Genomic DNA, 20,191 nt, shown 5'->3' with positions numbered 1-20,191 from the left:
TCATTGTAACTCTAGAGCAGCCTCATTTTAGCTCTAGAGCAGTCTTTCCCAACCAGTGTGCCTCCAGCTGTTGCAAAACTACAACTCCCAGCCTCATTGTAGCTCTAGAGCAGTCTTTCCCAACCAGTGTGCCTCCAGCTGTTGCAAAACTACAACTCCCAGCCTCATTGTAGCTCTAGAGAAGTCTTTCCCAACCAGTGTGCCTCCAGCTGTGGCAAAATTACAACTCCCAGCCTCATTGTAGTTCTAGAGCAGTCTTTCCCAAGCAGTGTGCCTCCAGCTGTTGCAAAACTACAACTCCCAGCCTCATTGTAGCTCTAGAGAAGTCTTTCCCAACCAGTGTGCCTCCAGCTGTGGCAAAATTACAACTCCCAGCCTCATTGTAGTTCTAGAGCAGTCTTTCCCAAGCAGTGTGCCTCCAGCTGTTGCAAAACTACAACTCCCAGCCTCATTGTAGCTCTAGAGCAGTCTTTCCCAACCAGTGTGCCTCCAGCTGTTGCAAAACTACAACTCCCAGCATGCCCAGTGCTTGCTCCAGCTGTTGCAAAACGACAACTCCCAGCCTCATTGTAGCTCTAGAGCAGTCTTTCCCAACCAGGGTGCCTCCAGCTGTTGCAAAACTACAACTCCCAGCCTCATTGTAGCTCTTGAGCAGTCTTTCCCAACCAGTGTGTCTCCAGCTGTTGCAAAACTACAACTCCCAGCCTCATTATAGCTCTAGAGCAGTCTTTCCCAACCAGTGTGCCTCCAGCTGTTGCAAAACTACAACTCCCAGCATGCCCGGACAGCCTTCGGCTGTCCGGGCATGCTGGGAATTTTAGTTTTGCAACAGCTGGAGGCACCCTGTTTGGGAAAACACTGGCCTGGCAGATGCATTGCACAGTGTGCGTCAATTGAGTACAGTGATGTGTGTGCCAAATGACAAAGTCAGCTCTCCTACATTGCAATAAAATACTGCTGCAACATTTAAAGTGGTGGCAGAGCCGAATGTGCAAATGCATAGGACTGCAGGTCAGATTGATCAGGTAAGGACTGTGACTCTCTAGCTATTGCAATGCAACCTGATGGAGTTTGATGGAACTGAAGCTAGTGCAACACTACAATTCCCATTATGCCCTCACATTGGCTGCCAGGTCATGCTGGGAGTTGTAGTTTTTGCAACAGCTGGTTGGGGAAACATTGTCCTGGCAGATGCTTTGCACTGTATGGATGGACTGAAGGTAGTGCTGAGTCTGCCAAATGACAAAGTCAGCTCTCCTGCATTGCATTAAAATATTCAGAGTTGCAGCAGAGCTGAATGTGTATTTGGCCCAATGTATAGAACTGCAAGTCAGATAGATCCAACAAGGACTGTGGCTGTGATGGACTTCAGTGGAACTGAAGTTAGTGCAAAACTACAACCCCCAGTATGCCCTAACAGCAACTATCAGGACATGCTGGGAGTGGTAGTTTTGCAAAAGAGAAGACTGGTCTAGGAAATGTCAAATGCAAACTCAGCTCCATCTGTGAGAACTTGTAATGTCAGGATGCAATTACACCTATCGGCCGCTGGGCGGGAGTAGAGGGCGTGTTATTTCAGAGACGGATGTAAGGTTACATTGTTGTTTTGTAATGTTACATTTTGTTACATTAAATAGTAGCAAGACAAGTTTTTATTTTATTATATCATTGTAAATGTTTTATTTATCTTTTTAAGGGGTTTTGTCTTCTGCTTAAGGACCACTGTGTAGGAGTGTTTCCCAACCAGGGTGACTCCAGCTGTTGCAAAACTACAACTCCCAGCACAGGCAAAATAAAATGCAGCAATTTTTGCATTTACACTGTTTACCGTGTGGAATCAGAAATTCGGTAATTTAGCAGTTTGGACAAATATGTTTATTTATTAGAATATTTTATTTTAATTTTTTTAAATTATTTTTAAAATTTTTTTTTTTTTGGGGATTATTTTATTATTTTTGGGGGATAATTTTTTTAATTATTTTTTTTACTTTTTTTTTTTTTATTACACTCTTTTGGAGATTGAGTGACAACAGTGAGAAGTGGAGCAGCAGGAGGGAGGGTGACATCAGTGTTTTCCAAACAGCGTTCCTTCAGCTGTTGCAAAACTACAACTCCCAGCATGCCCGGACAGCCGTTGCAGTTGTAGTTTTGCAACAGCTGGAGGTCTATACTTTGAAGACCACTGCTTTACAGATCTTGAGTCTTCTACTCCAGTCACATCCAGAGCTGCTTTCATAATTCTGCTCTACAGTGATTTGCACTAATAGGAAGAAAATAAAGCACAGTCACTCAGTATTTAACATAGCTGTAACCCAATGTTTCCCAACCAGGGTGCCTCCAGCTGTTGCAAAACTACAACTTCCAGCATGTATCAGTGAGACCTCAGGGAGCTCGTCAAAGACCCCCAGGCCTGGTTCTCCGCAGGGGGCCGAGGCAGGTCGCGTGCCCAGGCATCGGTACGCCTTCTCCAGGCGAGGGCCCCGGGAAGGCACCATTTCGATCTTTGGCGTTTGCTGGGTTGGTCCCGTACGCTGGGGCAGAGTCGCCCTGAGCCTATTTGAGTTGGTGGTCTGCACAGGACCCCTAGAAGAATATATGGATAGAAGGGACTTGATGTCTATAGGTTATAGCAGTGTTTCCCAACCAGAGTGCCTCCAGGTGTATCAAAACTACAACTCCCAGCATGCACGGACAGCCTTCGTCTGTCCGGGCATGCTGGGAGTTGTAGTTTTGCAACAGCACTCTGGTTGGGAAACATTGGGTTACAGTTATGTTAAATACTGAGTGACTGTGTAAAGTTTTCTGCTTTATTTTTACTCCTATTAGAGCAAATTAGAGATGAGCGAACTTACAGTAAATTCGATTCGTCACAAACTTCTCGGCTCGGCAGTTGATGGCTTTTCCTGCATAAATTAGTTCAGCTTTCAGGTGCTCCCGTGGGCTGGAAAAGGTGGATACAGTCCTAGGAGACTCTTTCCTAGGACTGTATCCACCTTTTCCAGCCCACCGGAGCACCTGAAAGCTGAACTAATTTACGTAGGATAAGTCATCAACTGCCGAGCCGAGAAGTTCGTGACGAATCGAATTTACTGTAAGTTCGCTCATCTCTAGTGCAAATCACTGTAGGGCAGAATTATGAAAGCAGCTCTGGATGTGACTGGAGTAGAAGACTCAAGATCTGTATAAGCAGTGGTCTCCAAAGTATAGACCTCCAGCTGTTGCAAAACTACAACTGCAACAGCTGTCCTGGCATGCTGGGAGTTGTAGTTTTGCAACAGCTGGAGGCTGCAGACCACCAGCTCAGATAGATATAAGGCTGCAGCGGCTGCCATTCCTCAATCAGACATTCCAGCTGATATAAACCTCCGGGGTTAATGTAAATTAGCGCTCATCCTGCCCCGGCTCCATACAGCGTATGTGTGTAATCCCAGCGACTGCGGCGGAAGAGGAAACGGCAAGACGGAGACGAACCAGAGGATATGGAGGATATTATTACTGACATGATTAGGAGGCAACCGGAGTCTGTGGATAAAATAAACAGCAGCTGATCGTTCACAGGAACATGGAGACAGAATATTCCATCCAGCCCAGGAATGTTCCGTGTGGATCATTTACTGATGTTATAGTGATCAGATATAATAAATGTTATCTATCTAAATAAAAATATATAAAGAAAAAATCAAGAACAGCACAACCCATTAAAGAGTACCTGTCATGATATTGTTAAATTTTATAATCCTCCCAGATGAGCTATGATTGGCTAAGGCTCATTTCTATCTATCTCATATCTATCTATCTCATATCTATCTATCTCATATCTATCTATCTATCTATCTCATTTCTATCTATCTCATATCTATCTATCTATCTATCTATCTCATATCTATCTATCTATCTATCTCATTTCTATCTATCTCATATCTATCTATCTATCTCATATCTATCTATCTCATTGCTTGAGAAAGGCTGCATGGCAGCTGAAACGTTGCTCTGTATTAGTATGGAATAAAGCACTTTATTTTTGCACCTACTCCTGGAGTGCTGCGGATTACTACCTTGGATGTGTGACCGCCTTGACCGGGCTATTTCGCCGCTGGCACCGCTTTATTTATCTACCCTTTTGGATGTGCTGCTCTGTTGGTATTTTGGAATATCTCATTTCTATCTATCTCATATCTATCTATCTATCTATCTCATATCTATCTATCTCATATCTATCTATCTCATTTCTATCTATCTCATATCTATCTATCTCATATCTATCTATCTACCTCATATCTATCTATCTCATATCTATCTATCTCATATCTATCTATCTATCTATCTCATATCTATCTCATATCTATCTATCTATCTCATATCTATCTATCTCATATCTATCTATCTATCTATCTATCTATCTCATTTCTATCTATCTCATATCTATCTATCTATCTCATATCTATCAATCTCATATCTATCTCATTTCTATCTATCTATCTATCTCATATCTATCTATCTATCTATCTATCTATCTATATCATATCTATCTCATATCTATCTCATATCTATCTATCTCATATCTATCTATCTATCTCATATGTATCTATCTATCTCATATCTATCTATCTATCTATCTGTATCTAATCCTCCAAATGTCTTTCTCCTATTCCAGGCAGCACGTACACCTTGTTCTCTTATGTACATTACACATCACCCACACACAGTAACATTGTGTTCTGTAGGAAGGATTCCGCTTCTATTACCTGACAGCTGATAGTATAGGATGTGGCCCTAATATCAAACTGGGTGCCCAGAGGTGCCCAATGTATAAGCAGTACTAGGCCCCCACCTGCCATGTACAATACTGGTGCCTTCCTACTGTATGTGGCAGAGGATCTATGGGCACCTTAGTCTGGACATGCTGGGAGTTGTAGTATTGGCATTGTCGATCCTTTCTATGGGGATCTGGGGTTACAGCCTTGTATGGGGAGGATCTAGCGCTGCCACTCACTTGCTTGCATTGATATAGACCCAGGTTCATGTAGTGTTGCAGCAGTGAATGGGTTACGTTTTGGGATAAGGACAGTCATATTGAATCACATAAGGATGAAGTCATGACCAGAGCCGTCGTCTCGCTTGTGTCCTTTAAGGGGAATTTCCACTTTCATGTATATAATTCTTAAAGGGTTTTCCTCCAAGACCCCATTATTGACATCCAATCCTCAGGGTGAGGCCCATTTCAGGGCATTTTTGATGCTCAATCAGCGATATTCTCGAAAATACGGGACTTGTCACTTATTCTGGTGTTTTAACAGTGTAAAGTCAAGAAGACTGTGTGAACTGCAGCATGGATTCCCATCGAAAACAATAGCTGTCCATTACATGAATAAGTAATCTACAGGTCTGAACTCTGGGATTCCATCAATATACACAATAATGGGGTCTTTATTACATACATACAGGGGTGCAGTGGAAGAAATTCATTAGGGGGCACCGTGGCACAGTACATTGGGGCATAGTGGCACTGAACATTAGGAACATGGTGGCACAGTACATTGGGGGCGTAGTGGCACTGAACATACAGAACATGGTGGCACAGTACATTGGGGGCATAGTGGCACTGAACATTAAGAACATGGTGGCACAGTACATTGGGGCATAGTGGCACTGAACATTAGGGACATGGTGGCACAGTACATTGGGGGCATAGTGGCACTGAACATACAGAACATGGTGGCACAGTACATTGGGGGCATAGTGGCACTGAACATTAGGAACATGGTGGCACAGTACATTGGGGGATAGTGGCACTGAACATACAGAACATGGTGGCACAGTACATTGGGGGCATAGTGGCACTGAACATTAGGAACATGGTGGCACAGTATATTGGGGGCATAGTGGCACTGAACATTAGGAACATGGTGGCACAGTACATTGGGGGGATAGTGGCACTGAACATTAGGAACATGGTGGCACAGTATATTGGGGGCATAGTGGCACTGAACATTAGGAACATGGTGGCACAGTACATTGGGGGCATAGTGGCACTGAACAAACAGAACATGATGGCACAGTACATTGGGGGCATAGTGGGACTGAACATTAGGAACAAGGTGGCACAATACATTGGGGGGATAGTGGCACTGAACATTAGGAACAAGGTGGCACAGTACATTGGGGGCATAGTGGCACTGAACATTAGGAACATGGTGGCACAGTACATTGGGGGCATAGTGGCACTGAACATTAGGAACATGGTGGCACAGTACATTGGGGGCATAGTGGCACTGAACATACAGAACATGGTGGCACAGTACATTGGAGGCATAGTGGCACTGAACATTAGGAACAAGGTGGCACAGTACATTGGGGGCATAGTGGCACTGAACATTAGGAACATGGTGGCACAGTACATTGGGGGCATAGTGGCACTGAACATTAGGAACATGGTGGCAGAGTACATTGGGGGCATAGTGGCACTGAACATACAGAACATGGTGGCACAGTACATTGGGGGCATAGTGGGACTGAACATTAGGAGCAAGGTGGCACAGTACATTGGGGGGATAGTGGCACTGAACATTAGGAACATGGTGGCACAGTACATTTGGGGCATAGTGGCACTGAACATACAGAACATGGTGGCACAGTACATTGGAGGCATAGTGGCACTGAACATTAGAAACAAGGTGGCACAGTACATTGGGGGCATAGTGGCACTGAACATTAGGAATATGGTGGCACAGTACATTGGGGGCATAGTGGCACTGAACATTAGGAACATGGTGGCACAGTACATTGGAAGCATAGTGGCACTTAACATTAGGAACATGGCGGCACAAATCACTATGGGCATGACGGCACAGTACATTAGGGGCATGGGGGCACATATTTTAAGGGCATGGTGGCACAGATCACTAGGGGTATGATGGCCCTGATCATTAGGGACATAGTGGCACAGATCATTAGGAGCACCGTGGTAAAGCTCATTGGGGCATGGAAGCACAGATCATAAGAGGGCACAGATCATTAGAAGCATGAGGGCACAGAGTACAAGGGGCATGGTGGTACACTTTATATGGGCATGGTGGACCAGATAATTAGGAACATGAAGCACAGTTCATTAGGGACCTGGTGGCACAGATCATTAGGGTCATGATGGCACAGATCACTAGGGTCATGATGGCACAGATCACTAGGGTCATGATGGCACAGATCACTAAGGTCATGATGGCACAGATCACTAGGGTCCTGATGGCACAGATCACTAGGGTCATGATGGCACAGATCATAAGGGGGCACAGTAGCACAAATCATTAGGGGCATGATGGCACAGATCATTAGGGAGCACTGTGGCACAGATCACTAGGGTCATGATGGCACAGATCACTAGGGGACACAGTGGCACGAATCATTAGGGGCATGATGGCACAGATCATTAGGGAACACTGTGGCACAGATCATGATCACAGATCAGAGGGCATAGTGGCACAGTACATTAGTGGCATGATGGAACATATCATCAGTAGTCCGGTGGCACAGGTCACTAGGGGGCACAGTGGCACAGATTATTAGGGGCATGAGGGGAACCCAAGCTAAACCTTTGCCCGGAGGCCCATGAGCCCATTACCTACACCCCTAACCTGCTGTATCCTCCCCATGCAGCCCTCATGGGCAGGACCCTCCATCCCTCTGTGTCAATCTGTCATTTGCTCATTGTACTTGCCTTTGTTTTACGTATTTTAACCCTTTATCAAACATACAACATCTTGAAACCATGGACACTCAACTTACCATTTTTCGATGTCACCGTGTATTTTAACCCCCCCCCCTCCTCCCTTCCCCCGCGCTGGAGTTATTTTGGGCAGGCGTGGGTCTACGGTCGAGAACTTTACACAATCATAGACGCACATTGAGCGCGCAGGTATTGTTGCCCACACATCTCAGGCTATCAATGAGTGATGTAAAAAAAAAAAAACAACTATTCACATTGTTCACAAAGGTAAAATTATCTGTAAATGTCATCCGGCCTTCGGTTGGCGGCGGCGGCGGCGGCGGTGGTGGTGGAGCGCAGGCCGTGTACACATAATTACACTGCTGTTCCATACATGCCTTCAGCTATAGAGCGGTGCATTGTGGGAACCACATGCGGCTCTTGTGCTGGGTGATTCATCCCATGGCAGCGCTGATAATGTATCTGAACTCCAAAGTCATGTGTCAAAGGAGAGAGAATTATCTGCTTTCTTGTAAAAAATAAATAAATATATACATGTAGGATTTTCATAGAATCCTGCAGAACATCGCAATGAAACACAAAGAAATAATCTTTACATCGATTACAAGTCTTATATGCGGTGTTTCCCAACCAAGGTGCCTCCAGCTGTTGCAAAACTACAACTCCCAGCATGCCCGGACAGCCTTCGGCTGTCCGGGCATGCTGGGAGTTGTAGTTTTGCAACAGCTGGAGGCACCCTGTTTGGGAAACACTTCATAAGCTATATATTGGGTATTCCAGGAAAAAACTTTTATATATATATATATATATATATATATATATATATATATATATATATATATATCAACTGGCTCCAGAGAGTTAAACAGATTTGTAAATTACCTCTATTAATAAAATCTTACTCCTTCCAATAATTATCAGCTGCTGAAGTTGAGTTGTTGTTTTCTGTCTGGCAACAGTGCTCTCTGCTGACATCTCTGCTTGTCTCGGGAACTGCACAGAGTAGAAGAGGTTTGCTATGGGGATTTGCTTCTATACTGGCAGTTCCCGAGACAGGTGTCAACTGAGAGCACTTAGACAGAAAAGAACAACTCAACTTCAGCAGCTCATAAGTACTGAAAGGATTAAGATTTTTTTAATAGAAGTAATTTACAAATCTGTTTAACTCTCTGGAGCCAGTTGATATATAGTATATATATATATATATATATATATATATATATATATATATATATATATAAAGTTTTTTCCTGGATAACCCCTTTAACTATAAAACCAACGCCTAATTTTGCTTTGGCCTTGTTGGTTGCCCCTTAAATGGGTACTGTCAGATTTCAAAAATGTTTCTATATTTTGTGCATCTTGAAAAAAATGTCAACCTATCTAAAATACTTCCTTAAAAAAAATGGCATTTTCTTTTTTATAAAATCATAGCTTATAAAAAAAAAGACCACTAGGGGTCCTCATACCGTCCAGAACATAATCCTGTCCGGCTGCAGCATCATCTTTGTCCCAGCTGAAGCACAGGCCGGGATAAAGTCCAGGAAGTGAGGGCGGGGCTAGCACTCCTCTGTGCTCACTCCTGTCATATCACACTTCAGCACTGAATCAGAAATGAGGTTGTTACAGAGCAGCCTGCAGTGATTGAATAAAAAGACCCAGCACAGCACAGCAGATTCAGGGAGGAAGTAGATGCATTGTAAGTGAAGGCGGGGTCAGTGCTTGCTTAGCAGTCGATGTCTGAATAAGTGAGCAGCAGAACAGAGGGATTTGTGAGCCAAATACAGATGCTAGACACATAAAAAAGACACGTAAAGAATCTGCATAATCTAGTGAGTAACATATAGAAGAATTATTTTTGTTGTGATATGTGTCAGCTACGCTTTAGGTAAAATGTTCACACAGGGGAGATACACGTTTTTTGTTTTTTTTTTGCAGCATTTAAGTAAAAAAAAAAAAAAAAGCATATAGAGAGAATATAGTTTTCCAAAATAAAAATAAAAAATAATAATACCAGCCATGCGAGTGACTATGCAAGAGAGGAGCCACAAGAAAGGGAACAATTTGCCCTTTATTGCACAGTTGTGCGGTAGGGAGGACTCACTGCGCAGGGACCACTAAATCCAATTAAAACAGAGAGGAGGGGGTTACAGAGCAGTCTGCCTCAATTGGATGAAGAGACCGAGCACAGCACAGCAGACTCCGGGAGAAAGTGATTGTATGGTGAGTGAGGGCGGCCTCAGTGCTTGCCTCGAACATGCCCCTTTCTGAGCAGTGGATGTCAGAATAAGTGAGCAGTAGAACGGTGGTATTTGTGAGCTAAATACAGAAGCTAGACACATAAAAAGACATGTAAAGAATCTGCATGACCTAGTGAGTGACATATAGAATCATTATTTATTTCTGTGATAGGACAGGTACGCTTTAGGAACAATTAGGGTTTGTTCACACAGGGGAGATACACCGTGGGTTTTTTCTGCAGCATTTCACTATAGGACAGCGAAATTATAGTTTTCCTAAAAATAAATAAATAAAAAAGAAATGATAAAAAAATAAAAAAAACAACAACATACCAGCCATGGCTAAGCAAGAGAGGAGCCAAAACAAAGGATGCGATGTCCCTTATTGCACAGTTGTGCGGTATTCAGGCCTCACTGTACAGGGACAAGTAAATCCCATTAAAACTTTAGGGTTCGTGAAGTCTTGTCCCGCGTCCTAGAACTTAGTAAGCGTTCGTCACTTGAGGTTGTCGCGTCCTTCTGGAGAAGCGACAGGGGATTTAATTGTACATTACTAATAAAGCAAATAATACACTATTTGTAGAGGAGAAGGTGGTGTGACCGTGAGTATTGTGTGAGCTCGGTGACATCACTCCGGCCGCCGTGACTGCCAGTATTATCCATAGACAATTAAATGGCCTCACTCTGCATTACATAGACATATTGCATCAGTTTCCTGGCTCCAATAAGGGGTCCCGGGTGAGATAATGCAACGCCAGCCTCGCTTCTATTAACTAATTCAGGGCAGGCAATGGAGGGGTTAACCGTGCACATGACGAATGCAGCTCTGGGGATGAAATCTAAATGTTTTGTTTAGATTTGTTTTGCTTGGGGCACAATGCGATTTTTCAGGAAATGTAACTTTGCACGCAACATTTTTTATTTTGCTCTGTGTCGTAATACACGGCGTTTCCATAGGACAGATATGCAGTTTGCAGACGGCGAATCTACACAACGTAAAATAGTTCCGGAATGGTTTGCAGTTTTATTTAATAAGTAATAAAACATATAGAAAGAGAAAATACAGAGGTTCTATTTTGTGTACAATTAATAAAATGCAAGATGTCAGGTTACGACTCTATCCACAAGAATACAACCGCTATAATAATGACAACTACAGTGGGACAAAAAAGTATTTAGTCAGCCTCCAATTGTGCAAGTTCTCCCACTTATAAAGATGAGAGGCTGTAATTGTCATCATAGGTATAACCTCAACTATGAGAGACAGAATGAGAAAAAAAATCCATAAAATCACATTGACTGATTTTTTAAGAATTTATTTGCAAATTATGGTGGAAAATAAGTATTTGGTCAATAACAAAAGTTTATCTCAATACTTTGTTATATACCCTTTGTTGGCAATGACAGAGGTCAAACGTTTTCTGTAAGTCTTCACAAGGTTTTCACACACTGTTGCTGGTATTTTGGCCCATTCCTCCATGCAGATCTCCTCTAGAGCAGTGATGTTATGGGGCTGTCGCTAGGCAATATGGACTTTCAACTCCCTCCAATGGTTTTCTATGGGGTTGAGATCTTGACCACTCCAGGACCTTGAAATGCTTCTTACGAAGCCACTCCTTCATTGCCCGGGCGGTGTGTTTGGGATCATTGTCATGCTGAAAGACTCAGCCATGTTTCATCTTCAATGCCCTTGCTGATGGAAGGAGGTTTTAACTCAAAATCTCACGATACATGGCCCCATTCATTCTTTCCTTTACACAGATAAGTCGTCCTGGTCCCTTTGCTGAAAGCAGCCGCAAAGCATGATGTTTCCACCCCCATGCTTCACAGTAGGTATGGTGTTCCTTGGATGCAACTCAGCATTCTTTCTCCTTCAAACACGACGAGTTGAGTTTTTACCAAAAAGTTCTACTTTGGTTTCATCTGACCATATGACATTCTCCCAATCCTCTTCTGGATGATCCAAATGCTCTCTAACAAACTTCAGACTGGCCTGGACATGTACTGGCTTAAGCAGGGGGACACGTCTGGCACTGCATGATTTGAGTCCCTGGCGGCGTAGTGTGTTACTGATGGTAGCTTTGTGACTTTGGTCCCAGCTCTCTGCAGGTCATTCACTAGGTCCTCCCACGTGGTTCTGGGATTTTTGCTCACCGTTCTTGTGATCATTTTGACACCACAGGATGAGATCTTGCTTGGAGCCCCAGATCGAGGGAGATTATCAGTGGTCTTGTATGTCTTCCATTTTCTAATAATTGCTCCCACAGTTGATTTCTTCACACCAAGCTGCTTACCTATTGCAGACTCAGTCTTTCCAGCCTGGTGCAGGTCTACAATTTTGTTTCTGGTGTCCTTCGACAGTTCTTTGGTCTTGGCCATAGTGGAGTTTGGAGTGTGACTGTTTGAGGTTGTGGACAGGTGTCTTTTATACTGATAACAAGTTCAAACAGGAGCAATTAATACAGGTAACGAGTGGAGGAAAGAGGAGACTCTTAAAGAAGAAGTTTCAGGTCTGTGAGAGCCAGAAATCTTGCTTGATTGTACGTGACCAAAGAGTTATTTTCCACCGTAAGTTCCAAATAAATTCTTAAAAAATCAGACATGAATATACATTAGGAAGCAATACAATTACAAATTGTGGTAATATAAGGTCAGGTTATGTGTTGGACCATGGCTAGCAACATAAATGCATAACCTGACCTTATATTACCACAATTTGTAATTGTATTGCTTCCTAATGTATATTCATACTGTATATTATATGTAAGTGCTGTTTCTGTTCCTGTACTTTGATTTTCAAGTTTGGATTGTTACTCCTCCCATGTGTTTTTGGCGCCCATTATTGGGCTATATAAACCTGCTATTGTTGTACTGTCCTTATCCTGATCTGAGGAAGGGAGGGATCCCGAAAAGCGTAATCTTGTCCATTTTATTATTTTTTTAATAAAATGTCCTGCTGAGTACCTTCCTATTACCTTTGGCATCTGCCTCATCTGTCTACAAGAGTCTGTAGCGCCATACCTGAGGGATTTTTCCTGCTCTACTTCTAATATTGACTCCCAGGACGACTTGTTTCCTCCTGCAACCCAGCGGCATAGCAGCGACTCGCACTAAAGTACCCAGATTATATCGTGGGTGATATGCTTTTTTGCATAGATCTCAAGGTGAGCGGCCATCTATAAGCCCCGTGGGGTTGCCCCCCCCCCCCACCCACCACCCGATCTATTGAGGGTAACAACTATAATACTGCCACCTATATACAGGAATATAACTACTATAATACTGCTTCTATATACAAGAATATAACTACTATAATACTGCTCCTATGTACAAAAATATAACTACTATAATACTGCTCCTATATACAAGAATATAACTACTATAATACCGCTCCTATGTACAAGAATATAACTACGATAATACTGCTCCTATATACAAGAATATAACTACTATAATACTGCCCCTATATACAAGAATATAACTACTATAATACTGCTCCTATATACAAGAATATAACTACTATAATACTGCTCCTATGTACAAGAATAAATGTACAAGACTATAACTGCTATAATACTGCCTCCTATGTACAATAATATGACTACTATAATACTGCCTCCTATGTGCAAGAATATAACTACTATAATACTGCCTCCTATGTACAAGACTATAACTGCTATAATACTGTCTCATATATATATATATAAGAATATAACTACTATAATACTGTTCCTATATACAAGAATATAACTACTATAATACTGCTCCTATATACAAGAAAATTACTACTATAATACTGTTCCTATGTACAAGAATATAACTACTATAATACTGCTCCTATATACAAAAATATAACTACTATAATACTGCTCCTATATACAAGAATATATCTACTATAATACTGCTCCTATATACAAGAATATAACTACTATAATACTGCTCCTATATACAAGAATATAACTACTATAATACTGCTCCTATATACAAGAATATATCTACTATAATACTGCTCCTATATACAAGAATATAACTACTATAATACTGCTCCTATATACAAGAATATAACTACTATAATACTGCCCCATATGTACAAGAATATAACTGCTATAATACTGCTCCTATATACAAGAATATAAATACTATAATACTGCCTCTTATATACAAGAATATAACTACTATAATACTGCTCCTATGTACAAGCATATGACTACTATAATACTGCTCCTATGTACAAGCATATGACTACTATATTATTGCTCCTATGTATATGCTTATACCTGAACATGTACAAGAATTTGTTACATGTCATCTTTTATTGTTGTTCTCCAACTAAATGAAACTAGTCTGAATATCTGGATTCACCGAGCAGCAGAGAAGTCAGAGGAGTCTGGACTCTGTACTGCCTCACTCCAGTCTTCTCCAGGGAATTAGAACATTCGGAAAGTGGAACACCTTTTATAAGGCTAAATGTTTTTTAAACCACGGAAACACTTTAAATTTAACAATTTCTGTATCTCTGGTGGATTTCAGGTGATGGCCTGACCTACTCTTCTTCAGGAATGGAGGAAAACCCCCTATAATTTCCCCTCTGCTTCCCCGTGTTATATCACATCGATGTTTCCTGGTGTATAACCCGTAAACATTACAAGATCAGTGGTCGATCCAGTCTGTGGGCAGCATCACGACGGGCCCCGGCCCCAGGCTTGTTTTGCTGATCTTTGAAATGCAAGAAGTTTGGAATGCAGGAACCCACATGCACTGACGTCCTCCGGAGGAATGTGGAGTAAAGATAAATGCTGATCGGACGCTTCCTCCACCTAAGAATTGCACTAAATTACGTCATGTATAAAAAATTGCGGAAAATTCTTACATTTTTAAAACTATGCTTATACTCAGCTCAAACGCATGAACAGAGGAGGGTTTTATTCCGGTACCTTTAAAGGGGTTATCCACCATAAGTTGACTTTAGTACTTACCTGCCAGACAGTAATGGACATGCTTAGGAAGAATCTGTGCTTGTCTTGGGGCTAAATGACTATGTTGTTAGATTACCATTACCATAATGCTGCTGCTTTCTTTTTGTGAAATGGCTACTTCCTGTTGGAGCTCCCTCCCTCCAACTTCAAGTCCCAGGATCCCTTATTTGTAAGTGTAAAGGGACTTCTCTCTCTCCCAGATATCAATCCCCCTCCCCGTTGCAGCACACCTGAGCTCCCTTCCATGCATGCTGTGCTTGAAACTAAAAAGTCCGTGCAGCCCTGTGGAGAATGATCTCCCTCCTACCCAGCGGTTACTCCACCCATTGAAGCACAGACACGCTTCATTTCAACACCTGACTAGTGATGTAATGTCTCGGGCCGCAATGCAACCTAAGAAAAGCTGAGACAACACTCATTTTATATGCTGCTAAAAAAATTACCATCGGGGCAAAGATCACATAAGAATTGCGAAACATCAAACATAGGTGCAAACACTATACTATAAACTACTCTAACTTTAGCCTGTAGCATAGTCAAATATATAAAAAATCCTGGAATACCCCTTTAAAGCGTACCTGTCATTTCGTTGCCCATAGCAACCAATCAGATCTCTTCTTTCATTTTGCAGAGGCCTTTTCAAAAATGAAATAAGCGATCTGATTGGTTGCTATGGGCAACTGGGCAACTTTTCCTCTGGACAGATTTTAATAAATCTCCCTCATTGTCCTTCACTGATTGGATAATATAAATCTTAAGCGTAACCTCTTGTCTGGTAATCACACCCTAGATACACAGGGTGAGCGCACTGCTCTGGGCAGGGGAGGAGGCCGGATCTAAAAACTAGAGAGGAGACCCTATATAAGTGATCAGTGAGTCATGTCATTGTCACGAGATGTATGTATAAACCACACCGACCTTTACTGCACTGATAACTACAGAGTAAGAGAACAATGTATATGACACATACACCTGACATACGGCATTATTACACCGATAAGGGCTGAAATCAGCAACCTGGACAAGAAGATAGATTTATCTACGTAAAAAAAAAAAAGGAGGAAAAATACGTTAAGCAGTAAATAAAGTTATATATTTGTAAGTAGGGGGTAGCATTATAGTATTCTTGTACTTTGGGACAGTAATATAGTAGTTATATTCTTGTACATAGGAGCAGTATTATAGTAGTTATATTCTTGTATATAGGAGCAGTATTATAGTAGATATATTCTTGTATATAGGAGGCAGTATTATAGTAGTTATATTCTTGTATATAGGAGCAGTATTATAGTAGTTATATTCTTGTATATAGGAGGCAGTATTATAGTAGTTATATTCTTGTATATAGGAGCAGTATTATAGTAGATATATTCTTGTATATACGAGCAGTATTATAGTAGTTATATTCTTGTATATAGGAGCAGTATTATAGTAGTTATATTCTTGTATATAGGAGTCAGTATTATAGTAGTTATATTCTTGTATATAGGAGCAGTATTATAATAGTTATATTCTTGTATATAGGAGGCAGTATTATAGTAGTTATATTCTTGTATATAGGAGCAGTATTATAGTAGTTATATTCTTGTATATAGGAGTCAGTATTATAGTAGTTATATTCTTGTATATAGGAAGCAGTATTATAGTAGTTATATTCTTGTATATAGGAGCAGTATTATGGTAGGTATATTCTTGTATATAGGAGCAGTATTATAGTAGTTATATCCTTGTATATAGGAGGCAGTATTATAGTAGTTATATTCTTGTATATAGGAGCAGTATTATAGTAGTTATATTCTTGTATATAGGGGCAGTATTATAGTAGTTATATTCTTGTATATAGGAGCAGTATTATAATAGTTATATTCTTGTATATAGGAGGCAGTATTATAGTAGTTATATTCTTGTATATAGGAGCAGTATTATAGTAGTTATATTCTTGTATATAGGAGTCAGTATTATAGTAGTTATATTCTTGTATATAGGAAGCAGTATTATAGTAGTTATATTCTTGTATATAGGAGCAGTATTATGGTAGGTATATTCTTGTATATAGGAGCAGTATTATAGTAGTTATATCCTTGTATATAGGAGGCAGTATTATAGTAGTTATATTCTTGTATATAGGAGCAGTATTATAGTAGTTATATTCTTGTATATAGGGGCAGTATTATAGTAGTTATATTCTTGTATATAGGAGCAGTATTATAGTAGTTATATTCTTGTATATAGGGGCAGTATTATAGTAGTTATATTCTTGTATATAGGAGCAGCATTATAGTAGTTATATTCTTGTATTTTGGAGCAGTATTATAGTAGTTATATTCTTGTATATAGGAGCAGTATTATAGTAGTTATATTCTTGTATATATGAGCAGTATTATAGTAGTTATATTCTTGTATATAGGACCAGCATTATAGTAGTTATATTCTTGTATATTGGAGCAGTATTATAGTAGTTATATTCTTGTATATAGGAGCAGTATTATAGTAGTTATGTTCTTGTATATAGGAGCAGTATTATAGTAGTTATATTCTTGTATATAGGAGCAGTATTATAGTAGTTATATTCTTGTATATAGGAGCAGTATTATAGTAGTTATATTCTTGTATATAGGAGCAGTATTATAGTAGTTATATTCTTGTATATAGGAACAGTATTATAGTAGTTATATTCTTGTATATAGGAGCAGTATTATAGTAGTTATATTCTTGTATATAGGAGCAGTATTATAGTAGTTATATTCTTGTATATAGGAGCAGTATTATAGTAGTTATATTCTTGTATATAGGAGCAGTATTATAGTAGTTATATTCTTGTATATAGGAGACAGTATTATAGCAGTTATATTCTTGTATATAGGAGCAGTATTATGGTAGTTATATTCTTGTATATAGGGAAGTATTATAGTGGTTATATTCTTGTATATGGGAGCAGTATTGTAGTAGTTATATTCATGTATATAAAGTGGCATTATTATAGTAGTTAGCAGTGTTATTGTAATAGTTTTTAGAATGTCTTTATAATTGATCTTGGGAATATATACCGTCCGGTTGATGCAGTCAATCTAATACAAATAGGAGGTAACATAAAGTAACTAGGCCTAAACCAAAACTTGTAATATGACCCCCAGCCATTATGCGACATTTAGTGGGACAGAAATTTTTTTTAGCATTCCATTATTGGTTCCAATAGTCAAAGCTTAGGATAAACAATGGTTACTGTGAGTTTAGTCTGGTTTGAAAAAACTTAATGGACTGGAATACCCACAATAATAGGTGGGCTGTCCCTATACTGATGACTGTGATGGAGGCATTTAACATCATCTTGTTGTCTATGTCCTAAATGACCCTGTATTCAGAAAAACCTGTATTCACAAAAGAAGGTGTTTATGGGAAGTATCTTAAAATAATTAAATGTCTTTTTCCTTTCCTGGGATTAAAGGTATCCTAAATGTATCCTCTTCTTTTATAATGCCGGATGATCACACCCTAGATACACAGGGTAGGCGCACTGCTCTGGGCAGGGGAGGAGGCCGGAACTAAAAAGTAGAAAAGAGACCCTAAAGTGATCAGTGAGTCATGTCATTGTCACGAGATGTATAGAAACCACAGCGACCTTTACTGCACTGATAACTACAGAGCGACAGAACAATGTATATGACAGGTACACCCAACATAAAGGATTGTCACACTGATAATGGACTGAAATCTGCAACATATGTCAATGGAGGTGAAAATCCCAATTATCTATATACAAATATTATATCCATATTACAGCAGAGCAAAGAATACCAAATGGTGTCATATTTACTATATTAATATCCTTATACATAGGAGCAGTATTTATATTCTTGTATATAGGAGCAGTAGAGGAGAGGTAGGATGGCACTAGTCAGTACAGGTAGTAGGAAGCAGGTAGCAATGGTCACAGAAGGGGAGCGCAACGTCCGGAGGACAGGGGTGTCAGATGTGTGAAGAGCAGACAGGAATCCAAATAGAATCCCGGGTAAGAAAATCACATCTGCACTCACATGTGATAATACTTCTTTATTTCATCATCAAGGTAAAGGGGTACAAGCCGGCCTAGGTGGGATCGGGAAAAGAGAACGCAACAGCCGAGGCTGTGCGGGTGGGCGGCAACGAGTTGGTTTCGAGGGTATTCCGCTTCCTCTAGCAGGCCAGAGGAAGCAGAATACCCGCAAAACCAACTCGTTGCCGCCCACCCGCACAGCCTCGGCTGTTGCGTTCTCTTTTCCCGATCCCACCTAGGCCGGCTTGTACCCCTTTACCTTGATGATGAAATAAAGAAGTATTATCACATGTGAGTGCAGATGTGATTTTCTTACCACGGATTATAGTAGTTATATTCTTGTACATAGGAGCAGTATTATAGTAGTTATATTCTTGTATATAGGAGCAGTATTATAGTAGTTATATTCTTGTATATAGGAGCAGTATTATAGTAGTTATATTCTTGTATATAGGAGCAGTATTATAGCAGTTATATTCTTGTATATAGGAGCAGTATTATAGTAGTTATATTCTTGTATATAGGGAGCAGTATTATAGTAGTTATATTCTTGTATATAGGGGGCAGTATTATAGTAGTTATATTCTTGTACATAGGAGCAGTATTATAGCAGTTATATTCTTGTATATAGGGAGCAGTATTATAGTAGTTATATTCCTGTATATAGGAGCAGTATTATAGGGAAAATTTGCACTTACCGTAATTTTACTTTCCATGAGTCTGAAGGCAGCACAGAAGGGTTAATAGCTCCTTTCAGTTCATCCTCGGACCGCCCACCTAGCAAACAATTAAGAGAATTAACAATCCCCAGGCCTGGCCTGGCTATAACCATCCATCAGAACCTCATCCACTTGTGTTATTGAATAGACTCAGTTCTGATGCAAAAAGATGACATATAATAGGGAGGGTTTGTATGTGCTGCCTTCAGACTCATGGAAAGTAAAATTACGGTAAGTACAAATTTTCCCTTTCCATTTCGTCTTCAGGCAGCACATAAGGGAGCTGAATAGCAACATAAAGGGGGGATACTTAATTGAACACAGCATAGAGCACCGCTGTGCTAGAGGCTGGACCTCAGATTTGGTTGTCTAGAGTGCAGATTGAGCTATGATGGAATTTGGTGGCTCAACTCCTGTGATCTTACAGGCGTCCAGAATCATAAACTTAAGCCATTCCACCAAGGTAGCCTTAGACACCTTTCTTTGCTTTACCACACTGTAGG

Source organism: Hyla sarda, chromosome 5 (assembly GCF_029499605.1).
Source record: "Hyla sarda isolate aHylSar1 chromosome 5, aHylSar1.hap1, whole genome shotgun sequence".
Classification (NCBI taxonomy): Eukaryota; Metazoa; Chordata; class Amphibia; order Anura; family Hylidae; genus Hyla; species Hyla sarda.
Note: the sequence above shows the minus strand (reverse complement) of the source record.